Source organism: Idiotropiscis lumnitzeri, chromosome 5 (assembly GCF_059441095.1).
Source record: "Idiotropiscis lumnitzeri isolate Australia: NSW breed Sydney's pygmy pipehorse chromosome 5, RoL_Ilum_1.0, whole genome shotgun sequence".
NCBI lineage: Eukaryota > Metazoa > Chordata > Actinopteri > Syngnathiformes > Syngnathidae > Idiotropiscis > Idiotropiscis lumnitzeri.
Window position 1 is genome coordinate 4,582,669 of NC_142395.1, and position 14,654 is coordinate 4,597,322.

Consider the following 14,654-nt stretch of genomic DNA (forward strand, 5'->3'; position numbering starts at 1 on the left):
CCATCTCGTCCAAAGTCACGTCGCACACCTCGTCCACTGTCGCTTTCCGCACCTTGTCACGTCCCCCTTGCGCATCATAGCTCACGTTCACCAGCACCTGTAGCCTCGGTACCTCGTGTCTCCCGTTCCCCTGGTTCCCTATGGCGGCAGGCTGATAGGGATCAGTTCCCCCGTCTCGGCTGCGCCCGGCCCGGCTGCTGCGCCCGGCCAGCTGCAGCCTCCACGTCAGATGCACAGACCATGCCGCCCCCACGTCCGCTGCAGCCTCCAGTGCCGGCTCCTCGTCCGCTGCAGCCTCCAGTGCCGGCTCCTCGTCCGCTGCAGCCTCCAGTGCCGGCTCCTCGTCCGCTGCAGCCTCCAGTGCCGGCTCCTCGTCCGCTGCAGCCTCCAGTGCCGGCTCCTCGTCCGCTGCAGCCTCCAGTGCCGGCTCCTCGTCCGCTGCAGCCTCCAGTGCCGGCTCCTCGTCCGCTGCAGCCTCCAGTGCCGGCTCCTCGTCCGCTGCAGCCTCCAGTGCCGGCTCCTCGTCAGCTGCAGCCTCCAGTGCCGGCTCCTCGTCAGCTGCAGCCTCCAGTGCCGGTTCCTCGTCAACTGCAGCCGCCAGTGCAGGCTCCTCGTCAGCGGCAGCCTCCAGTGCAGGCTCCTCGTCAGCGGCAGCCTCCAGTGCAGGCTCCCCGTTCGCGGCAGCCTCCTGTGCCGGCTCCTCGTCAGTGGCAGCCTCCTGTGCCGGCTCCTCGTCAGCGGCAGCCTCCTGTGCCGGCTCCTCGTCAGCGGCAGCCTCCTGTGCCGGCTCCTCGTCAGCGGCAGCCCCCCGTGCCGGTTCCTCGTCAGCGGCAGCCCCCCGTGCCGGTTCCTCGTCAGCGGCAGCCCCCCGTGCCGGTTCCTCGTCCGCTGCAGCCTCCAGAGTCCCACTCTGGCTCCTCCCCAGCTGCTGAGCCCCGTTCAGGCTCCCCGCCAGCTGCTGAGCCCCGTTCAGGCTCCCCGCCAGCTGCTGAGCCCCGTTCAGGCTCCTCGTCAGCTGCTGAGCCCCGTCCCGGCTCCTCGTCAGCTGCTGAGCCCCGTCTCGGCTCCTCGTCAGCTGCTGAGCCCCGTCTCGGCTCCTCGTCAGCTGCTGAGCCCCGTTCCGGCGCCCTGCCGATGGCCCAAGTCCATGTGGCGGCGGAGCACGTTCCGCGTCCGCCCCAAGTTTATGTTCCGGCGGTGCACGTCGTGCGTTCGCCCCAAGTCCATGTTCCGGTGGTGCGCGTCCTGCGTCCACCGCAAGTCCATGTTGCGGCGGAGCACGTTCCGCGTCTGCCCCAAGTCCATGTCCCGGCGGAGCACGTTGTGCGTCCGTCCCAGGTTCACGTTCAGGCGGAGCACGTTGTGCGTCCGTCCCAGGTTCACGTTCAGGCGGAGCACGTTGTGCGTCCGTCCCAGGTTCACGTTCAGGCGGAGCACGTTGTGCGTCCGTCCCAGGTTCACGTTCAGGCGGAGCACGTTGTGCGTCCGTCCCAGGTTCACGTTCAGGCGGAGCACGTTGTGCGTCCGTCCCAGGTTCACGTTCAGGCGGAGCACGTTGTGCGTCCGTCCCAGGTTCACGTTCAGGCGGAGCACGTTGTGCGTCCGTCCCAGGTTCACGTTCAGGCGGAGCACGTTGTGCGTCCGTCCCAGGTTCACGTTCAGGCGGAGCACGTTGTGCGTCCGTCCCAGGTTCACGTTCAGGCGGAGCACGTTGTGCGTCCGTCCCAGGTTCACGTTCAGGCGGAGCACGTTGTGCGTCCGTCCCAGGTTCACGTTCAGGCGGAGCACGTTGTGCGTCCGCCCCAGGTTCACGTTCCGGCGGGGCACGTTGTGCGTCCGCCCCAGGTTCACGTTCCGGCGGGGCACGTTGTGCGTCCGCCCCAGGTTCACGTTCCGGCGGGGCACGTTGTGCGTCCGCCCCAGGTTCACGTTCCGGCGGAGCACGTTGTGCGTCCGCCCCAAGCTCACGTTCCGGCGGAGCACGTTGTGCGTCCGCCCCAAGCTCACGTTCCGGCGGAGCACGTTGTGCGTCCGCCCCAAGCTCACGTTCCGGCGGAGCACATTGTGCGTCCGCCCCAAGCTCAAGTTCCGGCGGAGCCTGTCCCGCGTCCGCTTCCGGTCAAGGATCCGAAGGCGCCTGTCCTGCGCCCGTTGCAAGGGCCTGCCCCGGCAGCGCTCGACGACCCACGGTCGCTCCTGGCTCCTGCCTCGGTGGTGGACGACGACACGCCGCCGCCTCTCGACTCTGCCTCGTCGGCGCTCGGCGACCGGCCGCCGCTACACGTTCCTGACTCGGCGGGGCTCGAGGACCAGCCGCCGCTCCACGTTCCTGTCTCGGCGGGGCTCGAGGACCAGCCGCCGCTCCACGTTCCTGTCTCGGCGGGGCTCGAGGACCAGCCGCCGCTCCACCTTCCTGCCTCGGCGGGGGTCGACGACCAGGCGCCGCTCCACCTTCCTGCCTCGGCGGGATTCGACGACCCGCCGCCGCTCCACGTTCCTGTCTCGGCGGGGCTCGACGACCCGCCGCCGCTCCACGTTCCTGTCTCGGCGGGGCTCGACGACCCGCCGCCGCTCCACGTTCCTGTCTCGGCGGGGCTCGACGACCCGCCGCCGCTCCACGTTCCTGTCTCGGCAGGGCTTGACGACCAGCCGCCGCTCCACGTTCCTGTCTCGGGTGCGCCCGGACGTCCACCTGAATGGCCACGTCGGGACTCGCTGGTCTGGCCCCCTGGACATCCGCCAGACCGGTCTCGTTCGCGGGCCTTGGTCCCACCTCCCGACCCCTTCCGCCCACCCTCGTTCTTGGACAATTTTGGGGTTCCTTTTTTGTGTTTTTTTTTCTCCGTGTTTGTTTTTTTTTTTGGGACGTCTGGAATCCGTCCCTTGAGGGGGGGGTACTGTCATGATCCGCGTCGGACATGACCGGGGTTTTGCTATTGTTTTCATGATCATGCGGTTTTGTTATTGTTTTCTTCACCTCCCGGCCATGTGCACTTGTTATTGTTTTGATCTGCTGAGTAGGGGCGTTTCCCCTCAGCACCTCGCCCTCACCAGCCACGCACCTGTTCCCCGTCAGCTCACACACCTGATGCCCATCCGCACTCCTAATGACTGGACTATATAAACACCTCATCCCAACAACTCATTGTCGGAACATTACTCCTGCTACTCCGTTTGGACTGTCACGACCGCTCCCTGATCTCCTTCACGGCCATGTTCTTGCTCTCGCTCCCTCTCATGTCCCTGGTTTTTGTCACTGTCTTGTTCCTCGGCTTTTGTTCTGTTTAGTCACGTTTAGTTCGTCTTAGTCTTTTTGCACCCTGCCACGTTTGTTTGTCCACGCCATGTTGTTTGTCCTCATTTGATTAATTTAATAAATTCCCTTTAGTTTACCCTTTTCCCTGCTTCCTCGCACCTCTGGGTCCACCTCCTCCTCGCCCACCGGCGAGCAAACCTGACAACGTGCAAACTAGTCATCCACCATGCCACCTTATAAACACACATAAGGAATAAAACAAAAAAATAAAACCCAAATAATAGATTAAGTAAACAAGAAGACAAGCAAAACGTTTATTGTAATATGCTCTACAGAACAGAACCGTTTCCAGCCTGGACTCAATCATTGGGTCTCTTTGTATCCTGTGTTCTACTTTGGACATTTTCTTTCGTGCCATTTTAAGCCTTTAGATGTTCCGGTGGGAACACTGAGGAAAAAAGCTTTTTGAATTCTGTGGTTGGGGTTTGTGGCTGCAAATTCTATCAATATTTTACCGTGCACGTATGGCGGACATTAGGGCCATGCCTCTCACCCAGTAGGTAAGCAGGTGAGGTGGGGCTGTGGTTAAAAGCTGTGTTTTGTGTTTTATTTTAATTGTTAACTTTTGCTTGTGGACAGTTAGAGAATAAAAATGTGTTTACAGTCAGCACTGTGTGCCCCTTTATTCTTCCACATTGGTAACCCTGATGTGGAATATGTTGCCAAAGCTGCAAGGCTACCCGTGTTCCGGCAAAGCAACTTTGTGGTTTCAGCTTGTCGAAGTGCCATTCTACCGAAAAAGGAATTACTGCAGACGACCTGTCGCTCGACCAGCTAACTAGTACTACATGTTGCGTTATGCAGCTGTTGTGTGCACCATTACCAAGTTGTAAATACAACACAGTAAAGTAGCTTCTGCTCAGTAGGTTGAGATTATTTTACACGAGAGAAGAGAGCAGATTGTCTACTTTCCCTCCAATTTTGACCATTTCCCCTGATTTCAGAAAATTGTAAAATAATAAATACATTTTCATTATCGCACAGCCAAACCAGACCAAGAGGTGTGCAAAAAAAGTGCTGACTACCGTTGGTCAGCAAAATCAACAAGCAGCTAGACATGCATTGTAATACCTGAAACATATGAGAATTGATTTTTTGTTTTTATGCAAGTACTATTTTTTATTGAAAAAAAAACAAAGCATTGGATTCAACTCACAAAGTCACACAAAACAGCATCTCAACAACCCTTTCTAAGGGATCAAATTGGATCAATATAAGAAATATAAAATGTCAACAAAGTGCAAATGAAATGTAAACAAGGACTCAGACTATAGTGCAGCAAACCATTTGTTTTGAACTTAGCAGCAATAAACTGGTCTTTATCCACTCGATCAACCCAGTTACTGATTTCTCAAAAAAGAATTAAAAGAAATGGCTACCAAAAAAGGAAACCTCCTAGTTTGTTTCGAGCCAGTTACTCAAACAGACAAGCTTGTTAACATTTTCAAGCAACAAGGAAGCTCGCTTTTTCTGTACAACATACCCAGACAACGAAAACAACCTTTCACAAGGTACGGGATGTGGAGTAGAATTGAGGAGGTCTTTGAAGTATTCTCCCCACCGACTCACAACGTCCCGAGTCGAGGTCAGCAGCACCCCATCTCCACTATAAATAGTGTTGGTGGTGCACTGCTTCCCTCTCCTGAGACGACGGATGGTGGACCAGAATTTTTTCTAAGCCGTCTGGAAGTCGTTTTCCATGTCCTCACCGAACTCCTCCCACGCCAGAGTTTTTGCTTCGGCAACCACCGAAGCTGCATTCCGCTTGGCCAGTCGGTACCTGTCAGCTGCCTCCGGAGTCCCACAGGCCAGAAAGGCCCGATAGGACTCCTTCTTCAGCCTGACAGCATCTCTTACCGCCGGTGTCCACCAGCGGGTTCGGGGGTTGCCGCCACGACAGGCACCGACCACCTTACGTCCACAGCTTCGATCGGCTGCCTCAACAATGGAGGCACGAAACATGGTCCACTCAGACTCAATGTCCCCCGCCTCCCCCGGTACGTGGGCAAAGTTCTGCCGGAGGTGGGAGTTGAAACTCTTTCTGACAGGGGATTCTGCCAAGCGTTCCCAGCGGACCCTCACAATACGTTTGGGTCTGCCGGGTCGGACCGGCATCTTCCCCCACCATCGGAGCCAACTCACCACCAGGTGGTGATCAGTTGACAGCTCCGCCCCTCTCTTCACCCGAGTGTCCAAAACATGCGGCCGCAAATCCGATGACACGACTATAAGTCGATCATCGAACTGCGGCCAAGGGTGTCCTGGTGCCAAGTGCACATTTGAACACCCTTATGTTTGAACATGGTGTTCGTTATTGACAATCCATGACGAGCACAGAAGTCTAGTAACAGAACACCGCTCGGGTTCAGATTGGGGGGGCCATTCCTCCCAATCACGCCCTTCCAGGTCTCACTGTCATTACCCACGTGAGCATTGAAGTCCCCCAGCAGAACGAGGGAGTCTCCAGGGGGAACGCTCTCCAGCACACCCTCCAAAGACTCCAAAAAGGGTGGGTACTCTGAACTGCGGTTTGGTGCATAAGCACAAACAACAGTCAGCACCCGTCCCCCCACCTTAAGGCGGAGGGAGGCTACCCTCTCGTCCACTGGGGTGAACCCCAGCGTACAGGCGCCAAGCCGGGGGGCAATAAGTATGCCCACACCTGCTCGGCGTCTCTCACCTTGGGCAACTCCAGAGTGGAAGAGTGTCCAACCCCTCTCAAGAGGACTGGTACCAGAGCCTAAGCTGTGTGTGAAGGTGAGCCCGACTATATCTAGTCGGAATTTCTCTGCCTCGCACACCAGCTCAGGCTCCTTCCCCGCCAGAGAGGTGACATTCCATGTCCCAAGAGCAAGTTTCTGTAGCCGGGGATCAGAGCGCCAAGGTCCCTGCCTCTTGCCGCTGCCCGACTCACATTGCACCCCACCCCTTTGGCCCCTCCCATAAGTGGTGAGCCCATGGGAAGGTGGACCTACGTTGCCTTTTCGGGCTGTGCCCGGCCGAGCCCCATGGTTGCAGGCCCGGCCACCAGGCGCTCGCCGACGAGCCCCATCTCCAGGCCTGGCTCCAGAGGGGGGCCCCGGTGACCCGCGTCCGGGCAAGGGAAACCGTGGTCCAATAATTTTGAGCATCATAAAGGGGTTTGGTGAGCCGTGCTTTGTCTGGACCCTCACCAGGACCTGTTTGCCATGGGTGACTCTACCAGGGGCAAAAGCCCCTGACAACTTAGCTCCTAGGATCATTGGGACACGCAAACCCCTCCACCACGGTAAGGTGACAGCTCGCGGGGGGACATTTTTAATATGAGGAATAAAATTGAGAAGGCCCTGCTCATGTCATGAACTTGACAAGTAAATGGTGGATAAGGTATTAGGATAAGTTTTTATTGTCGTGGATAAATAAATGTAGCACTCACACAAAATGTTTTATCTCATTCATTTCTTTAATTTTGTCTGTTTCTTTTCCTTTTTATATGCATCCATACATACCTAGCAAAAACATTTCTGAACCCCTTGTCCTCCACAATAGTGAAGCGCTGGGAGTCCTGGATGACCATGTCAACCAAAGCATCAACCGCTCCTGTTTCCTGACAATACTATCATGTACAAATTAGAAAATCAAACATTGAATCAAACTTGTGCTGGAAAAATATACATATAATCTACCTATCAATTATTACATATAATCTCGCACTTGTGGGCACTAGACAAAGGTCTATACAACTGTACCACCACGGGCCGGCTGAATTTAGCATTGATTTCGTCGTCGTAATTTTATAGAATGTAATTTAAGCGTGGGCTTTTATTGAAGCAGATGTGACTGACAGTGCATTAGGTGATAATGGTACTCAGAGAGGCGATTAAGGTACTTGTAAATCAAAATGAACCTCCAAAACAGAGACATAGTGATTTATTTCAAATTTGCCCGTTTCCCACACTGTATTGATATTTGCCTGGTGGTTTTAGATTTCTTCTTCTTCTGGTGCCATGGCTGAAACAGCCCTTGACGACTCATGATGAAAAAACTTTCAGTCTTCGGTTTCTTGCGGCGTCCCAGATAGCTTGCGAGTTTCTGAGCCCGGTGTAGTCCTTGATCTGATTTAGGTACATGAGCCTCTGTCCGCCTCTAGCTCTTTTCCCAGGTACTTTTCCGGCTCGGCATAGTTCTTCAATTTCGCCTTTACGGATGATGTGGCCGGTGAAGTTGACCTGTCTTCTTTTGATTTCTTGGATGAGTTGGCGTTCTTTCCCAACTCGTTGGAGCACCGAGATATTGGTCTCGTGTGCGGTGTACGGGATGCGCAGCATCCGACGATAAAACCACATCTCTGCGGCTTCGATGTTCTTTGTCGTTGCTGAGGATAGGGTCCAAGATTCGCATCCGTACAGCAGAACCGACCACACGAAACATTTCAGAATTCTGACCTTGAGAGGAATAGGGAGTTTGCGATCCTTTAGAATGGGCGACATTTGGTTGAAACTTGTCTTGGCCATTCCTATGCGCCTTCTAATTTCTTCCTCGCATCGACCATCTGATGTAATCTTTGACCCTAGGTAATCAAAGGAGTCGACTTGTTCAATTGCGGGTCCGTTGCACGACAGGTTACACGTTGGGGGCCGGCTTTCCTTGGAGATCACCATGCAGAAAGTTTTCTTGCTGTTAATCTCCAGCCCTTCGTTTGTTGAAGCCTCCACTACGAGATCCAGTAGCCTTTGTAGGCCTTCCTCACTGTCAGCGATGAGGGCAGTGTCATCTGCATATCTGATGTTGTTGATACGGACACCGTTGATGAGAACTCCGTCGTTTGAGTCTTCAAGCCGGCGGAGGATTTGTTCGCTGTACAAGTTGAAAAAGTCTGGACTCATTCCGCACCCCTGTCGAACTCCGCGGTTGATTTCGGTCCACTCCGTGAGGCCACCCGGAAGTCTGATGGCTCCTTTTTGAAGCGAGTAGAGGTTGTAGATGACCCTAAGATCTTTGTCATCAATTCCGATGTTCTTGAGCATTTTGAATAGCCTTTTATGACGGACCCGATCGAATGCTTTTTGGTAGTCAATGAAGCAGACGTAGATATCCTGTTGGTGTTGTTTTAGATTTAAAGATGTACTGTATATGCATGAAAGAAAGCCGCTTGATAATATACTCATATATTGGTGGACGTTTTACGTAATTACCGTATGTCACGAAATCATCCAATCCAAGCAATCCTTGCTTTAACTAATTCCAGTTATGGTTGTGTTCTAAGAGTTGTTGTTGAATCCCAGGATTTCAGCTCTTTGGAACATAACGTGCACATCACCTTACAACGAAAACATGGGATGTATAGTAGCAATTACTCCAATTAAAATACAATTGGATTCCAACTGTATTTTTTCTTCCTTAACTTTTTTTGCAGTCATAAGATCAAAGTGTTCCCAAATGGGTAAACTTTCTCTTCCTCAATGACTCCATAACGCTGATAAGTTGATAGCAGTAATCGCCAAGAGAAATACAAACAAAACATACCCAAATACTCACTAAACGGGTAACCTCCATTGTGTTTTTTTGCCACTTAAATCAGAAACTGAACTTCTTGATCCGCTTCCTGAAACGGTCATATGGTACAGGTTAGGCTTTGACTGTTATCAACTACGTCACTGGAGCATACTCTTACCCTGACAAGAGAAAACGCGGTTGACAGACGTTGAGCGAGGCTGAGGAGGAGTCCCTGTCACAGGACATTGGGCCGTGGTTGGGAGCTACAGTGGCACTGTCATGTGAGGCTCACGTAGAGAAGGGAAGATACAAGTGGACTTTTCTTTCTGGGTGGAAGGAATTTAAAGAAGTGTATGTGCATGTGTCTGGGAGAAAAAGGTTTTTGGTTCAATTACAATTTGTGATATTTCCTTGATATGTCATTTTCATTTTAATGATCAATTGACCAAACTTAATGGGTAAACAAAATATTGAAATTTCTACATTTAATTGTAATGGTTTAGCAACTATCTCCAAAAGGAACCAAATTTTTACTTTAAATGATAAGTGGGATGGACAAATTGTTTGTCTTCAGAAAACCCACTCAAGGTTGGAAAAATGGTTAAAATGGAAGACTAAGGATCAACTTTGGAGTCGGGACATTGAGCTGAGAGCTGTTAGCATCCGTCCGTACTATTTACCGCAAGAGTTCAGTCAAGTGATCGCAATGACGGCATACGTGCCGCCCTCTGCTAACAGTGAGACAGCCTGTGATGTACTGACTGCAGCTGTGAGCAGAGGCTACAAACACAGCACGCAAATGCCTTGTTCCTTATCTCTAGTGACTTCAATCATGCTTCTCCTTCCTCCTCCCTGCCTTCATTCACACAATATGTTACCTGCCACACCATAGACAATAGAATATTGAACCTTTTCTATGCCAACACCAAGGAGGCGTACACATCACTGTCCCTCCCCCAGCTGATCACAACTGGTGGCTCTCCTGCCTATGTACAAACCTCTGGTCCGCAGGCAACCAGTTGTGACACGCACAGTTCAGAGATGGTCCGGAGAAGCCGAGGAGGCCTTAAAGGACTGTTTCAACACAATTGTGTGGGAAGTATTCAGCGAAGCCCACGGGGAGGACATTAATGGTCTAACGGACACAATCACAGACTATATTAATTTCTGCATGGAGAACACCATACCCACCTGGAATGTAAGATGTTTCTCCAACAACAAACCCTGGATCACACCGGACATTAAAGCTCTCCTAAAGGAGAAAAAGAAGGCCTTTCTGTCAGGCGACAAGAAGGAGCTGAAGAGAGTGCAACGTCAGCTGAGAAGGAGGATCAGAGAGGGGAAAAAGTCCTACAGGATGCGGATGGAGGAACAGCTGCAACGGAACAATGCCAGGGATGTCTGGAGGGGCCTGAAGACCATCTCAGGCCACGGACAACCAGGTAAGACCCAGAAGGGGGGGGACCTTAAGTGAGCAAATGAGTTGAACCTATTTTTCAATAGGTTTGATCAGATGTCTGCCCCCGCTCAGTCTCCCCTGTCTGACGTGCTCCTCTGCAGCACGGGAGTGCCACAGGGAACTGTTCTGGCTCCCATCCTGTTCACTCTCTACACATCGGACTACAAATACAATTTCTCTACCTGTCATCTGCAGAAGTTCTCTGATGACTCTGCGATTGTTGGCCTCATCACTGACGGAGACGATTGGGAGTACAGAGGGGTTAGGCAGGGTTTTGTGGACTGGTGTCAGCAGAACCGCCTCCAAATCAATGTTGGGAAATCCAAAGAGCTGGTGGTGGACTTCTGCAAGTGTCGGCAATCTCCACCTGCACCTGTGAATATCCAGGGAACAGACGTTGAGAGGGTCTCAACTTACAAATACCTGGGTGTTCATCTGAACAATAAACTGGACTGGAGCAGCAACACAGACGCTCTCAATAGCAAGGGTCAGAGCAGACTCTTCCTACTCAGGAGGCTGAGGTCCTTTGGCGTTCGGGGGACACTCCTCAGGAACTTCTATGACTCTGTGGTTTCACCTGTCATTTTCTCTGGAGTGGTCTCCTGGGCAGGAGGCATCTCGGGCCGGGACAAAAAGAGACTGGACAAACTAGTGAGGAGGGCCAGCTCTGTCCTGGGCTGCTCCCTGGACTCTGTGGACTCAGTGGGGGGCCGGAGGATGACAACAAAACTGTCATCAATGCTGGACAACCCAGCCCATCCACTCAATGACACTCTTAGAACACTCCACAGCACCTTCAGTGATAGACTGTTACACCCTCGCTGTACGAAGGAGAGATTTCGCCGCTCCTTCCTGCCGGCTGCTGTCAGACTTTTTAACAAGAACATTAGGTCAGGCCTACAAACGGGCGGGCATTAGTGCAATTGTGCTGTCCTAGAATGCAATACACACTAATACTGTGCTTTATCCAATGCTGTAGTTAAATATTGACAAATGCTGTACGTACGTTTACCATTACAGTATTCTTATCACTACAGTACTTTTATAACTGCAGTATTTTCTATCATTGCAGTATTTTTTTTATCATTGCAGTGCTTTTACCACTACAGTACTTTTATCATTGCAGTATTTTCTATCATTGCAGTACTTCTACTATTACAGTACTTTTATCATTGCAGTATGTTCTATCATTGCAGTATTTTTCTGTCATTTCAGTACTCTTACCATTACAGTACTTTTATCATTGCAGTATTTTTATCACTGCAGTATTTTCAATCATTCAGTATTTTTTTTATCATTGCAGCGTTTTTATTTCTTTCCCCTCTGTACCATGGACAGGCATTAGGAGTGTTTCCTTACACTTGTAAATGTTGTGGGATGTAAGTATGTATGTACAGGGGGATTTGTGTATATACACGTATATACTGTGTATATTTGCATGCTTTTTATTAATGTCTGCTGCTAATGTTATACATTAACGGCTACATTACGCCGCCGCTTCTGTGTGATCTATATCTTTGCTGCTGTAACACTGCAAATGTCCCCATTGTGGGACTATTAAAAGACATCTTTATCTTTATATTGTATCTTTATGAATGGGGATGCAAAATACAGTATATTTTAGTTATGGATTTAACATTAGTAGAGGAATTATGAATTAGATTAAAATGAATGTTGACTACGTACTATATTATTTTATTCCGGCTCATGTCGGTAGATGGCTAGTGATGGATATAACTATTAATATGAATATTTTGTTCACCAATATATACGCTCCTAATAAGGATAATCCATTATTTTTTAGTCGAATTCGTAAATGTTTTGAGTTATCCGAATACTGATGAGATTCTCGTTACTGGAGATTTCAATACAGTTTTGGACATTAATAATAATAATAAGTGGTTTACATAAATGTAATAATAATCCTCATGCGCTGTGTGAAAGGGAGGCAATGGTGATATCATGAGATCTTGTTGATATTTGGAGATTGTTGAATGCCAACACCATTAGGTAAACATAGCGCAGAGGAAGAGAAAGCATCAGAATTGACTGCTTTCTCACTTCCTTTTCTCGGGTCCCTAGACAATACAATTGTTTTATTGAGTCATTGAACTCATATCATAATTTGGTTATGTTACAAGTTAACTATTTGCACACAATTTGAGGTGGGCGCTCAAGGCCTTCTTCTGCTGGCCTAACATAATAAAGAAATCCTGATCATATTCTTCACATGGATGACATATGATATCCTAGTGTTGAATTTTTAGATTAGAGTTTTTATCCAATCAGAATTCAGCTAGGTCATGTTGCCAGGCAGATTATATCAGACGAGTAGCACGCACTATTCGTCCAAGGCCTTCAGATACAATCGTGCGAGCGTCTGTTTTGTGTGCGTTAGTGAAATTAAGTTTGTCATGTTACATGTTTCAAAACTATGCTTACAGGTCAAAAGAAGGTCACAAAAATATGGACCTCTCAAACAGGAAAACATTAGTTCAGTTGTTCAGACTTAACAGAAGTGTCGACAGAAAGCCACAAAAACAGTTGCACGTCTTGAACCGTGTTCGACAGGAAACCGATTAGCTCGCATTTAACAGAAGTGTGAACCAAATATGTCTTGTAAGCTGAAACTGTTAGAACATACAGGAAGCGTGTGGACGGGTGTGAGAAACTCAAAGCCCCCTGTGAGAAGGCCAGCCACACCTCCCAGCGCGGAGGCCCCCCTTGAGGAAACACTGGAACTAAAATATATAAAAGAAAATGATAATGCTAAAAGACAAAGAAGTAAAAAATTAAAAGATAATAATATAAAACAACGGAGCTAAAATATATAAGAAAAATTGTGATAATAAAAGACAAAGAAATTGAAAATTAAAAGAGAATAATATAAAACGATGGAGCTAAAATATATAAGAAAAATGATGATACTAAAAGACAAAGAAGAAGCTAAAAATTAAAAGACAATAATATAAAACGACGGAGCGACAATATATAAAAAAAATTATGATACTAAAAAACAAAGAAGCTAAAAATTAAAGACAATGATAGTAGATAAAATGACAGTCCTGAATTAAAAGACTAAGATAAATTATTTAAAAGCCAAACTAAAAAGGTGAGTCTTGAGCCTCTTTTTAAAAATATCAACAGTCTCTGCGGACCTGATGTCCTCCGGCAGGCTCTTCCATAGACGAGGACCAGAATGGCTGAATGCAGCCTCACCATGTGTTCCAGTCCTCACCCTAGGAATAATTAAAAGGCCGGTGCCAGAGGACCTCAGGGTCCGCGAGGGCTGATACGAGAAAAGAAGGTCAGATAAATAAGATGGCCCAAGACCGTTAAGATATTTAAAAACTAATAGAAGCACCTTAAAATCAAACCTGAAACACACAGGGAGCCAATTTTAAAACTGGTGTAATCTAGGAATTTATATTAATATAAGAATTTATATAATTGACAATAAGGGGCGGCACGGTGGACAACTGGTTAGCACGATGGCCTCACAGTAAGAGGCAGCATCGGGCGTGGGTTCGATCCCGGCTCCGGCCATCCTGTGTGGAGTTTGCATGTTCTCCCCGTGCTTGCGTGGGTTTCCTCTCACATTACAAAAACATGCATGGCAGGCCGATTGAACACTCTAAATTGCCCCTAGGTATGAGTGTGAGCGCTGTTGGAATTCAGGTTTAAACTCTTCCACTCCTTCAGCGCGGATGGTTGTTCGTCTCTGTGTGCCCTGCAATTGGCTGGCAACCAGTTCAGGGTGTCCCCTGCCTACTGCCTGAAGATAGCTGGGATAGGCACCAGCACCCTCCGCGACCCTAGTGAGGAGAAGCGGTACAGAAGATGGATAGATGGATAATTGACAATAAACACATCATAGTCATAATAGACATCATCATAGTATTAATTCAGCGGGTATATTATTGAGAGGCATCGCATTTATTATTCATGATCATTGGATGGATACTATGAATTTTTGTGAAATTGTATTGATGAACATCAATTTCAATCAGTTGAAATTTTTGACGTCACACATGAAGAATTTACACATTATTTTCTATTCATTTTCTAGGTATGTAACGATTCATCTAAAATGTATTAAAACAGTCATATCTTTTATTGATATAATTATCTGCCGCTGTGTTTTTCTCTTGAAAATGCCTCGTCTCCTGCAGGAGAAAAAAGGATTGGAGCCTCAGAGGAGTGAACTATGTTTACAAAGTACAGTATTTCTTTTACTGTTCATAGTGTAACACTCGATTCCCTGGGGGTGGTGAGTGCTAGTCCGACATCGGGGTTCGTGGGAGAAAGAACAGCACACGGAGAGGGAATAGCTCCACATACGACTTTATTCAATAGTCCGCTCACTCCATCGCTCTAGAGCCTCTCTCTCTCTCGTTTCTCTTT